Source organism: Excalfactoria chinensis, chromosome 2 (genome assembly GCF_039878825.1).
Source record: "Excalfactoria chinensis isolate bCotChi1 chromosome 2, bCotChi1.hap2, whole genome shotgun sequence".
NCBI classification, from domain to species: domain Eukaryota; kingdom Metazoa; phylum Chordata; class Aves; order Galliformes; family Phasianidae; genus Excalfactoria; species Excalfactoria chinensis.
The window spans coordinates 77,855,762-77,869,324 of NC_092826.1; the positions used below are offsets into that span (position 1 = coordinate 77,855,762).

The 13,563-nt window shown below is 37.2% G+C and overlaps 1 protein-coding gene across 2 annotated transcripts in view; it reads left to right on the plus strand.

Moving 5' to 3' along the window:
• GMDS (GDP-mannose 4,6-dehydratase) overlaps positions 1-13,563 on the plus strand; it is a 392,147-nt gene that overhangs the window by 33,594 nt on the left and 344,990 nt on the right. The window lies entirely within an intron of this gene.

The following is a 13,563-nucleotide window of genomic DNA, read 5'->3' on the forward strand; positions in this document are numbered from 1 at the left end:
TTTCCAGGTAAAAGGTAATAGTGCTGTGGTGGTGGTTTTAATGGTATGGTTCTCCCTCAGCCTCTTTCTGGGTAATATGCAAACATATTCTCCCATGCTGCGAATTGCAGTTAGATGCAGCCCCCTCCTCAACTACAACTGAGGTAGACAGAAAATACTACTCAGGTAAGTAAATAGACTGAAATTTTTGTGCTGTTCATCTCATTTGATCCCTTCTGTAAATACTTACACCTTATTCGATGCACTTTAATAGAAAGTGAAAACATGCTTTTATTCTCACATTTTAGTCACACACATTTATTTTTAATAGTGCTATTAGTTTTTTGGGTTGTTTTTTTTTTGGAGGTTGAAATGTGTGTGTGCAGTTGTTTTTTAAGCCTGTATATATTATGCACTATTCAGCTGCACTTCTGAATCAAAAAGCTTAAGTTTCAGGACAAGAGTGGCAATGATATTTATAAGAAGTGCGCCTAGTTTGTACACTGGCTCCTGGAACTAAATAGGAATGGCTTGAAGTCTTCTGGCAAAGCTGTTTTTAGATTACTGAAGTTTTTCTTTCTTTGGTAACCACAACCTTATACTATTGTTCTGAGTTATAAGAAAACTACATTTTTCTTATCAATTTTTAAGAGAAAATAGAAGTTGTCTGAGGCACGTGCCATTGCTTAATTGTGCCTTTCTGCCTACTTAACGGATACCTGAAATCTGTTATAACCACTGAAGTCATTTTGATTTGAGTGTGGGCGTTCTGTGCCATATTTTTATCATCTTAAGCTGAAGGCCAAGAGTGATGATAGGAAGCTACTTATTCCAAAACTGACATGGACTCCATTTGGGATTTAGTTTACTTTTAGTTTTTTGTTTTTTGTGGCTTTTTTTCCTCGAAGCTCTGAAACAATTCTGGTAGCACACAGCCAATACAAGTATATTAAGTACATATTGTTGTAAGGATGCATGCGGGAAGGGATATTTTTCCAATCTGTCTGCTGAATAACAAAAGGAAGAAAAACTTCTGTTGCAAAAAGCCAGTAACTGAAGTCATGAAACATGGGAAAAAGCTATGGGAAAAGCTGCAATAAAGGAAGAAATGAGAATCCCTCTTCATCTCCTATAAGGCAGTCATTAGCATTTAGTAATGGTCTTTCTCCATTTGGATAGGGTTGGCCGTAGTACTCAGACAGGGACTATTGTGACCCTCTTCTAGGGAAAATTAGCGACTTTCAAATATTTCTGGCATCTCTGGAGTTGGAGGGGAAAAAAAACAAACAGTTTTTGTTTTGGATGAATATGCTGTTCTGCACTGTGCAAACTTGCATTGAACCACATGATGGAGAATGGAAATTGAAAACATTCAAGTTTCCCTATGTTTTAGTTCTCAGCTTAAAAGTTAGAGACAGGCACCATCATCTATCTATGACGTGCAAAATGATCTAAGGGCTTGTAACGAATAGGAAGGCAGTTTTGACTTAGAGAATGAACCTTTCTCTTTAAAAATGGCTTGCTTCTGTTGGAATTTGTCATCTTTAAATCTTAAAATCTTTGAAGCTAAGACTTGGAAAAGCTTTTGTAACACATACTTCTAGCGATGGTAACTATCTAGTGATACCCGTAATGGTAATTTGAGCAGTGTTTGATCCCCTTCTTTGCCTCTAGGAAGAGTATGGTTGTTTTAAGTCCTGCTGATGCTTATTGACTTCATTTAGGTGTAGAAAATGAAAAAGGTACCAATGCAATTCTGACTACAAAATCCAGAAGCTTATTTTTAATGTAGTATAAAATGTAGTGGAAACTGCTTGTTTACCAGAACTGAAAATAATTTTGCTCTATTTAGTTTAAAGGGAGAATTTGGTATGACAAGTACCAAATCACACCTCATTTTTCTTGAAGATGGATTGTCCCTGAGGTGATATGTTAATTGAAAAAACAGCAGTATTGCATAGGACTTTCTTAATTAAAATTAAAAATAATTAAAAAAAAATGCTGAGATCTGTCTCTGCTGTCAGTCTGGGTTCAGGTAGGTTGAAATGTCACCCAGTCTTCTGTTGGAACTGAGGAAGTAAGAAGCTTCCTTAACTACTGAGGGAGTTGTTTATGAGGACTGTTCAGAAGAAGCTGTGGGCTCCTTGTCTGTTTTCTAGCACAGGACATCCACCCAACATTTAATTACTGTCAGCTACAAAATGTGGAAGTTCAGTTCTCTTTGGAAGCAGTCCAATATTTTGATTTCCTTGATCAATTGCCAAACTAGTGAAAAGGTTTTGCACCAGGTTAGAGTTTCTTAGCTCCTCCGCTTTTCCCGTGTCATAATGTAACTGGAGCAGAACAGCATCAAAGCTTTGACGTGTTCTGTTATACGCATTTTGATTTCTTGATATTTATATACATGTCAGCAGAACCAAATGTGTTCAAAAGGTATAAGAGTGTAATCACCTTCCAGCAGTGACACTATTTGTTTTCCTGTGCAAAAATGATATTTCAATCTGCGGGAAAGGAGGGAAGAATAGCTGGTCCTTTCTCCAACATCTGTTGTGTATTTTGTATTTGCAGGTGTAAGATGTCTACAAAAGAGTAGCTTAGCTGATGTCACACTTTTAAAATGATTTTTTATTATTAAAGTGAGTATTAATTTATAGTTAAATCTTGACTTGCGCACTAGTTTTCTGTGATCTCAAATGTTGATTTGAAAGTGTTCTGTCATACCAAAACTGAAGGTGTCACATCAAGTTGTAGCCAGATGGTTTCTGCTCTAGGGACACATCAGCAAAGAGCTTTTGCTTCTCATGGTGGTGTGATGCCTTTTCCAGCCCCTGCTCTACTGCGTAGGAAGTAAAATGAAATAATTTTAAAAGCCCTCGTGCTTCTCATATGAGGTGAGGGAAGATACAGCTTACTGATTACATTAATCTTGAGTATGAAAGTGGAAGTGTGAAACGGTATATGGGATGACTTGTTAAGGTGGGATCTTGAAGCAAGTTTTCTCGTTTTAGGATGGTGTGATGTGGCCTTTATGTGCATCTTCGAAATGAATATCACCTTTATGTAATGCAGTGCAGTATCTGGGGAGTGTTCTAGGGAGCCTGAACTGACACTGGTTCTAAATTCGGTATTAATTTGCGGTGTGTGAGATAGTCTTTTGTCAAGTCTTTTCATGTTCTAAAATTGATTTACCACTTCACATGTCTTGATGAAAGTCTTGCAGGAAGACGTTTGCAGCCTCTGTTACAGATCTGTTAAGCTGTGATCACAGAATCACAGAATTATAGGGGTTGGAAGGGACCTCTAGAGATCATCAAGTCCAACCCCCCTGCCAAAGCAGGCTCCCTACACCACATCGCACAGGTAGGCGTCCAGACGGGTCTTGAATATCTCCAGAGAAGGAGACTCCACCACCTCCCTGGGCAGCCTGTTCCAGTGCTCCGTCACCCTCACTGTAAAGAAGTTCTTGCGCACATTCGTGCGGAACTTCCTATGCTGAAGTTTCAGCCCATTTCCCCTAGTCCTGTCCCCACGCACTACTGAAAAGAGACCAGCCTCGCCACTATGGCTCCCACACTTCAGGTATTTATAAACCTGGATCAGTATGTGCAATACCATCACTGAATCTTCGAGATGGAATATCCAAGGCTGCGCTCTACCATTAAAGTGCAAGAGGTGATGTTGGGACTTGAAGTTGAGATTATTTTGGAGGTGGACACCTACGTCAGTATAAATGATTCAGCCTAAGATGGTACTGATTGATTAAACAGTGCTTAAGTTGTCTTTTCCTTTGAAATGTAAAGGGAAGATTAGATTACTTTATCAGAAATAATTTGTTTGGAATATGAGTTTGCTGTGACAAAGTTTTGATCTTAGTCATTGATTTGCCTTCTTAGGACTTTCCCTGTAATCCAAGGGGATTTACACAGTTTAATAATCCTAGACTAAAATGTTTTTGGGGAAGTATGCAGAAATGTACTGATATTAGCTTATATTGCTGTAGAGCTTTGAGAAATTGGTGTTTGTTCTGAAAAATGCTTTTCCCCCTCTGTTATTTTCTTCTCAGTTTGTGTTTTTTTGAATATGAAGAGTTTGGGCAGCTCACTGACGTGTATCAGTTTGGAATACTGTATGTAACTTATACTTCAATCGTTATTTGTGTAAGGTTAAAATACTGCATTTAGTTAGCTCATTGAAATGAATATTTTACTCTTTGAATAGCTATTTGATATGTGCACAAATCTCCTGCTTCAAGCAGCTAGAGTATGAAAATATTCTAGCTGCAGTACATATTGCAAATGTGTTTGTTGTAGTTATTTTACTCAAACTGTTTGCAATAATGGAGATGAAATTTGTGCACCCACAGCTCACAGATCAGTAAAAAAACGTGGATGTGATTGTAGAACTTGATAATCCCAAAGGTATTATCAGGCATAACTGAATTAAAGCACATGGGGTTGTTTCCCAGAGTGGTGGAAGTGACTGGTCTATATGGTCTTCCTTTTCTGAAATCTGTGTAAACAAGTTCTTTGGCTCTGAGTTTCTAGAATTATTGATGAGAATTTAGGGTAGTGATTTATATATATATATAAATGGCCTGGGTTCGAATCCCCCCTGTGGCGCAAGTGGTAGAAGTGCCGCTTTGCTACACAGAGAGCTTGAATCCCGGGAGTTGGACTCGATGATCTCTGAGATCCCTTCCAACTTGCACGATACTATGATACTACTATGATATATATATAAAGAGAGAGAGAGAGAAAGAAAACTAGCATTCATTTAGCATGCATTATAAACTGCTGGGGTGGTTCTTGTTGTTATTTTTCCTGTAAAGCACATATTGTAGGGAATATACAAAAAGAAAATAGAATAGTGTTATACTACATTTTTTTTCCCATAATTCACTATGATATGCAACTTACTGTGGAAAAAAGAGAAGATTCTCTGAAGCTTGGGGAATTAGAAAAATTCCAAGTATAAGGCATTCCAGTTTAGCATCTAGGGGACTTGAACTTCTGTATTCCTTTTCTAATAACTTGTAGCATTTTTGTGCATGATATTAAAGTCCTCATTTGTAATATAGTTCATTGGCATACGTTGTATGTCACAGGGGAAAGAAAAACTTGTGGTGTTGGTTTTTTTTTTTAGAGTTAAAAAGAAGCTTTTCTTAAGAAATCATGATGAAAAGCCTACAGAAATGTTGCAATATTCCTGCATAGGCTTGAACTCCAGATGGGAAAAAGATGTGGGAGGATTGCATTGGAGAGCAAGCTTAGGTTTTTTTTAGCCTAGTTATTGTGCATCTGGTGATATCAGGAGGAAATAATTTTTATAAAGAGAAAGCCAGAGAAAGAAGCGATGAGATGCAATTGAACATCTTGCCAACTGTTCTACAATGTACTCAATGACTGCTGACAGGGAAGCTGAAGGTTTCTTTCAGAGCCTTTCAGTTGATTTAGTGCTACTCTCTGACTGGGTTACCCATAGGTCTGTCTGTCTTTTCATGCTCTATCTAGAAAATATTACTATTGCCAGTAAAATAATCAAACCTGTGAATTAATTAAAAGTCCTCGCATAAAACACTGTCAAGGGTCAGTTAGCTTAACAGTCTGAGTGAGCCACATCCCTTAGAGACTGGTGAGTGGTATGCTACCTTTGTAGCCTTTTCATTTTCCTGTGTAGCTTTTTTCCCTGAATTTCAGTTAAAATATATATATATATATATGTGTGTGTGTGTGTGTATACACATATATATGTATGTATATATATATATATATACATATATATATCCATCCCTTCCTTAGCAGGGTATTGTTGCCTGTTTCTTCTGAGTGTATAATAACTTTTCCTGCTACGCTTTCTGAACTGTTTATGTACACTGGTTAAGAAATACCCTCAATACCATAGCAAACTCATGTTTAATATTTATTTTAAAGTCAGAGACGGGAAATAAAACGTTACTTAAAAATCAGGTTGCTTGGAGGAAATGAAGTGGTGCCAGAGGTGAAAGTCAAGGCATGTAGGACTGCTCTTTGCATGTTTTATACTAAAAAGGGCAGTATAATTAGGTCTTTACCTCATGTTATGACAACAACATCTTGAGAGTTTTAGTTCTTTTCGGCAGAATGACACAAAAGCAGTTGAAAAGACTGTGTAATTGGAGTTGCAAGTGTATGACATCAGCAGGAGTAATTTGCTTTACTCAGCCTTGCTGTTTTTTGGAGGAAAAAAAAGCAAAGCATTCCTTTTAATATTGTGCTCCTCTAGCCAGTTGCATTGTAGGATATTTTCTTCAAGACTAAATATTAGCAAAATGAGGTACTTGCAAAGAAGTCGTTAACCTTGCTGCTTAAGACATTTTTTGGAGGACATGAGTGCTTGGAAACAGAGAACATAGTAAAATTGAGTGCAAAAGATGCTCTTTTTTCTCCTGTGGACACCTGTGACTACTAATCCTTTGCTCCTTCATTCCTGACCTTTTCTACAGAAGGTCATTATGACCATTGAGCTTTGACATAGTGAATGTCTCTCCAACTGCTGTCAGTGTAGTTAAGTGTAAATGTTATTGCTTGTGAATCACTAGGTTTGATGAAAGAGGAAGGAATCAACATAGCACTATGAAATGATTGGGATTCTGCATTAATGAACTGCTGAGGGTATGGGGTGTTCCAGAGAGGAATTCTTCCACTTGTTACTGTGTCTGTGAATGAAAACTAAATGGAGAGTAAGTTAGAACTGTTTATGCACAAGTGATTCCTGATGCCATATGAGAAGCTATTGCTATGGCTAGCTACTAGTTTTTGTGTAAATACACTGTTAAATAAACTATTATTTAAAAATAGAATAAAATACTTTTTACTGTCTAGGTAATATCTTTAATGTACTGTATACTCTGTATACTCTGCATACTGTAATACTGTATACTCTTTGTATACTGAGAAGAATGTAGCTTTGCGTCCTTGTATGTTATGGAATGCATTAAGTATAATTAAGTATCTGAAATGACATAGAAAATGATTTTCTATGTGGGGTAGCAGAACAGGATGAAATTGTTGGAATATTAAATATTCCCTATGTGAAGAGATTTCCTTTTTTTGTTAAAGTTGTTGCAGTTTTACCTTTCTTATGTGCCAGCAATAGAGGAATGAGCTTAGCATTTGCTAGTCCTCTCCCAATAACTTTGGAGAAAGCATTCATAGATCTCACAGATGACTGCAGTACTGATCACAACTCTGACAGAATGAATGACTGAGGCAGTGAGGTCGGCCTCTGAAAGAGGGCAGAAAAGGGAGTTAGCTATGATGCCTTAAATTCCAAAGGTCTGCTTTGACCATTACCTGAAAGCAGTTTGTTGTAGGTTTCTTTCAGAGATGTGATAAATCATGTAACTTCTCCCAGAATGCCTGCTGGTGTGAAGTCATGGAATCAGCATTTTCAAACAGGATTGAGTAGAGTTGAGCTATTCTCAGTTGCTCACATTTTGGTATAGGAGATTCTCTTGCACTTTTCTTTCCCCTTTACATGTGATATTTAACCAAACCAGTTGGTATATCTTCTCCTGAATACGGAAATATTATATTTCTTAATAAAAGAAAAAAAGCTTGTAATAAGAAGTAGATAAATATTTTCTTCGTATTTGACTTTTTGCACGCTGATATGTTTGTTCAGTTAAAGTATATCCTCATATAACTTGGCACTTCAACTAAAGAATTTTTCGGAACTATAAGCTGGTAACATTGTGGAACGGTGGTGTTTGGTTTGGTGTACTGTTGTTAACTCAGCTAGGAATAAATGTGACAGAACAGCTTGCAAAGTTAGACAGGGAGGATTCCGTAGTATTTCCTGTAGTTTCTAGGGCACAAAGTGATTCAAACGAACTGCTAAGAAACCTTGAGATTAGAGGAAATTACTGTGAACTCAGACAAAAATGACTAAAATGCATCCTGTGTACTCAGTCTCTCCACAGCTTGTAAAGTCAGTTAAATTTAACTTTAAGTTTCAGGTTTTGGTGGAACAGGGAATGAAAGAAGTTGAAGAAATGCTTGTGACCAGCTCTTTAAAGTAATTTGTTTTGATGCTTCTTAAAGACTTCTTTGTGAAAGTTTTAAATAGTTGCTCTGTTTTTAGAGATCTATGCAAAATTGCATAATTTATTGGAATAAAACAGATGTGGAAATACTTAGGCTGTATGGTGACTTTACCTTGATTACAGCTTTGCCCTAGTTTTGATAAGTAAGCTGTTTGTGAAGTAGCTGTGGACTAGCTAGCTAGAATTTCTGATAACTGTCTGAAGCCTGATACAAGGGGTGATTTGCTAACTCAGGCTGTAGGTGACTTGATATTTTACGAATTGAAGGAATAGGTATTTTGTTGGCAATGCTGTAGTAGCTGCTTATTCCAAATCCTGTTCCTGACAGATAGGATAAACAAGCATGATCGCTCACTTTCCTTTTCTAGTTCCCTTTAGACAAGGGCCTTGGCAGTGAGTGGAACTGTTTTTTTTCCCTTTCTAAGTTGACAAGGGGAGACTGTGAAGCTGGGTACACAAGCATTGTACAGTATCTGTAAATATAAGGATGACCTTTGCCAACCTTCTCTGAAAAAACACTGCATCCCTTCGCAGTCTATCGCCTAGATAATTCTTATCCTGCTTGGCTTCTTGCCACTAGGAAGCTCAGTTCATGTGGTATCTGAGCACTTGATTGAAGTTAATACACGTAGCCTTGTGGAATAGAAGTATCAGATCTTATGTCCAATTTCAATGAGTTTTTAGTAAATGCTTTTGCTATCGCTGTTTTTTCCTGTATAGTTAGACATTCACTTGGAGCTGGCTTTGTTTACAGAGGAAGGTTGCGCTGCCTGAATTAATAGTTCCATTCAGTGGTAACTTACATAATAGAACAAGATTTACTGTAGTTATGTATTTCATTTATTTATATTATTCATATATTCACATATTATGGAGGAAGAAAAATTCTATACTGTATGAAAAAACAAAACATCAGATAAACTTTATGAAGCCTATCTAGCCTTTTGCTCAAAAATATCAGGCAAAACGAAGCTGTTTTCGAGAGTAGTAAAAATGTTTGGAGATGCATGGATTTCTGTTGAGTGTTGTCATTAACAAACAGTATGAACAGAATGCTTTTTAACACTTTTTAAGTATTTCTAGACTGTGCTCCTTTGACTTGTCTAATAATTTCACAAGGACAGTCTTTTGGAAGGCTCAGGAAGAGCGAGTTATACTAAGATTTCTATCATTTCTATGTGTGTTTTTGTCATTCAACTAAAGATCTATGATTTTAAGGCTCAAAATACAGGGGTTGCTCTCAAAGTAATCCCTCCTATTTTATGGTGTTGGCCCACTGTGTCAGAGGCAGATGGTGGTGGTATGGCAGTAGATGTTAAACCTTCCCATCAACATTCTGTTACTTTTATTGTCATGTAACAGAGGGCAGCAGAGGGGCAGTCTGAGAGAATGGTGTCTGACATGGAATTGTGTATGTTGCGAAGTTGTGTCATTGAATTCCTCCACTGAATCCATTGAATTGTTGGGAGGAAATAAAAATGGCACCCATTGACACTTGGTGAATGTTTTTAGAGAAAGAACAGAGGATATGAGCACAGTGAGGCGGTGGGTGGTGCATTTGAGCAGTGGCAATGATGATGTGAAAGACAAGTTTTTACTAGAGCTGTACAATTGTCAGTGTAGCACATGGGCTCTTGTTTGTCACTGGTGAAAAATGCATAGCTAGTGGTGGTGACTACATCAGAAAGTACTGTTTTGTAGATGAGAGTTTATTAAAATAGCGTTAGTGTGCTCTTTGAATCTGTTGTAGCTTCTGTGGAAATAAATAGTTACGTTCAGTGCAACGTGCGTACTTGGCATGTATCTGTTTTGGTAACAAGAATGTGTGTAGAGGGGAGATTAAGGAGTAACTTTCTAAGAACTCTCCTATTGTGCAATGAGAAATTGACAGTAATAATCCCATGAAATGAGTTATTTAAAATGCTCTCCCCATTGTGAACATATTGAGACATTTTTAGGCATTTTGAGTTGTTGATGTGGCAGGTGTAAGGATTTTAAGTTCTTCCTGTATCCATTCCTGTTAGAACAAGGACTCTGAGCGGCCCAGGTTTCTAGAAAGAAAAGTCTCTCCACAGGGCACACAAAATATTCATAAAGATGTGCATAGTATTGGCAATGACCTTTAAAAGATGTATATCAGATGAGCTTTGAAAAAGTGATAATCTTGAAATGATGAGATGGGAATTGCATAAACAAGCAGAGTTCCTGAAAATGTAGCTGTAGTTGAGTGGATGCCAGCCCATTAAAAACTGAGCTTCCATTGTGATGATTGGAAGAAATAATGCTGGAGAGTGGATGATCCATTGTAACACAAACTGTTTTGTCCTAAGACTTCAGAAGGTCCTGGAAACAAAATAGTTGCTCCTGTGACTTTCAGAGTATGTTGTTGCTGTGCTGATACCATCCTTGGCTATACTGCTTTACTTATTTGGTATGCTAAGCAAGATGAGTGCATTCACTCCATCCAAACAAGTATTGCGAGACTGAGAGCTGTTAAAGCTCGCATATGCCAGTTGAGCATTACGGATTGCATTTCCAATTTTCTGACTGTACAAACACTAAAGAAAATTGAAGATAGCTTTATGTGCGTTGCTTCTCAATTGCAACCAACACATGCTCTCCTTCTTTTGTTAAGTAAATCATATTTGGGGTTTAATTGCTATGTTTGCATTTAAAACTGTTGAGTACAGAACAGTGAATATGAAACCTTTTTTCACGTGTATGTACATCTACGCCTCATTAAGTTCTGGCCTCATGCAGACAAGATACAAGTGTGATCTGCTCTGAACACAACAGGCGCTGTGTTTCTCCCAAAACTTTCAAGGCTTTACAGGTTACTTTTCTGCTAAAGCAACAAATCTTGGCTTTTATTTTTATTTTTGTTTTTAGATAGGAGGTCAACATTGTCCTTCTGGGAACATGCCTGACTTAGTACTGGGTTTACTGTCATTTCTGCTCTGCACGAAGAGAACAGGTCTGCTTGTTTGGGTTTCCCTTGAGTGATGGTGTGTCTTAGTTTGCAGTTAGCATTTGTTGCAGACTGGGAGGCTTCCCTGACTCAGCTGCAACAGTTAGTCATGCAATGGGCTGATGGCTTATTCCAAATGCTGGAGGATGGGCATGGCCAGAAAGCTCCTTTCTCTTGCTACTTGGAAATGCTGCTACTGTTTTGGAATGGTAAAAGACCATCTGATACCCACAGTTACTTGAAAGCAGGAGGAAATAAGAATGGACAAAATAATCATCTTGTGGCTGTTAAAGTTGTTGCAGGTTTCCCCATTACAAACACAAAGTAGAGGGTTTTATTTTCCTGTGGATTGTTGTCCATATGATTTGGATTGCCGTGTTTATAGAGATATTGGATGCATTCTTCTGCTCCCTGAGGTTTCACTAGTGAGAGAGAAAAAATGTAGCTAGGTTTCTCTCAAATTTAGAGTTCATAAATGGTTTATTTTATTAATATACTGCACACGTTCATATCTGAAGATGTAATGTAGTATGGTTTATTACATGCATTCAGGAAAAACTAATTTGAAAGCCTTTTTACTGATACTTCTCCTTTTTATGAAAAAAATCTTTTTGAGCACATTTTAAAGCTAGTAGTTACTTCTAAGTACCTGAATGGTTGAGAGCTGTAAGGGCATGAATTTTTTAGATAAATAAAGCTGTCAAGCCACCCCGCTGTCTTCACTAGGAAACTTGTGGTGAATGTATTTAGAAATAAGATGTTAGTTGTAACAGGTTCTTGCAATCACAAAGAAATAGTGTTGTGTAATCAGCTTGGTGTAATTTATTTTATGCTGATTTCTGTATGCCACCTGCAAGCTGTTTGATATTGTAAAGTATAATCAGGTTTTATCAAGGAATGACTGGATGTTGTGTTGAGGGATGTGGTTTAGTGGGAGCTATTGGTAATGGGTGAATGGTTGGACTGGATGATCTTTTAGGTCTTTTCCAACCTTGATGATTCTGAGTTTCTGTTATTTAAATAAGTGGTGTTGCACTTTTCATGCCTTTCTGTTGATGTGAATTGCATTGTTTTGTGTAAAGATAACTGTGGAGGAAGAAAGAACGAACCGCCTTTTGCTGCTGCGTATAACTGCAGTTACAGTTCTTAATATAACTTAATAGTTTACCAGTGGAATAGTTGTGTGAAGGCAGGAGCTCAGATGTGGAAATAACGTGGTGATTCACTTTTCCAAGCTTCTTACTTTCCTTTTAAATGACTTGTAAGTGAGAAAGGGCAGAGTAATGTCATTAAACACTAATGTTGTTGCTAATGATGACCCTTTCTCCTATTCCAGTACTGCATTTAATGCACCATGAAAAGAAATTCAAATGTGAGGAATATTTTAAAACAAATTATTTTAACTTGTATTACATTTTGACTGTTTGTTTGGACTTCAAGAACAAAAGGACACTTGTTTTCCTGTTCTTTCTTTGGCCAGAATACAAACCCATATAGCAAAGTAACTGCTGTATTTGTAGGCTGGCAGCTTTAATAAATCAGTTAAGAACTTCAGTGTTAATAATTCTTCCTTTTTTTTCAGTATGGAGCTTTTCTATTTTGTATGTGTGCTTTAATGCTTTGCTTCAAATACTTCTTTGAAAACTTGAGACGAAATGCAACAGTGTTCTGTCTATGGTATCTGCACGAAATACCTGTTTCCTCCATAAATGGTTGCAAATGATTAGGAGTGTGCATTTTCCAGCAGAAATAATAGCATATGGTGCTACTCTTTCAAATCTCTTTTTCTGGAAGAAGGCTAATCAGTAGCTGTTCTTGTGGACTGTTATTAAAACATTTAGGTGTTGCTTTAGAGTAGTGTGTGCTTCCTGCTCCAAAGGATCTGCCACCACAGTCCGACTTAAGTCACTGAAATAGCCTATAGTTATGCCAAGGTTTTATAGTTTGATGAAGCAACTATTTATTGTGAAGGGATACTAGTGGAACCAGTTCAGTGTATTTTAGCAGAAGTACTTATTATCCCTTTAAGCCAGGAGAAAGGAAAATTATTGTGACAGTGTATTGGTGGTGTTGTTATTACAGGTCCCTTTACTGAAGAAATTAAAAACATGCCTTGTGAACATGCACCTCTTCTCTACTTCTTCTCCCCAAACAAAGTAATTGAACGTAGCCAAATTTGACTTCAGAACACAGCTACAGCTTGTAGCTCAAACAGAATTTAAGACTGTTAGGAATGAAGTTGATAATTTACTCCATCTATATTTTGAAATACCATAAACTCACCTTTATACTGTTATTCCTGTGGATATGGGAGTAGTTTTTTCAGTTTTGCATTTTTTAAGCAGAACCAACCATAGTCTCTTGTCTATGTGGAAAATTAAGGTACTTTTTTTCCCAAAGGAATAATGATCTCTGAAAATTGTATCCATTATATGTAGGAGCTGCATAAAAGTACAGAGCAGAACTATAAGCCTATACAGAAGGACAGAGATTCATCCGACATATCCACCTTGAAAATGTTCCCCTCAAAAAA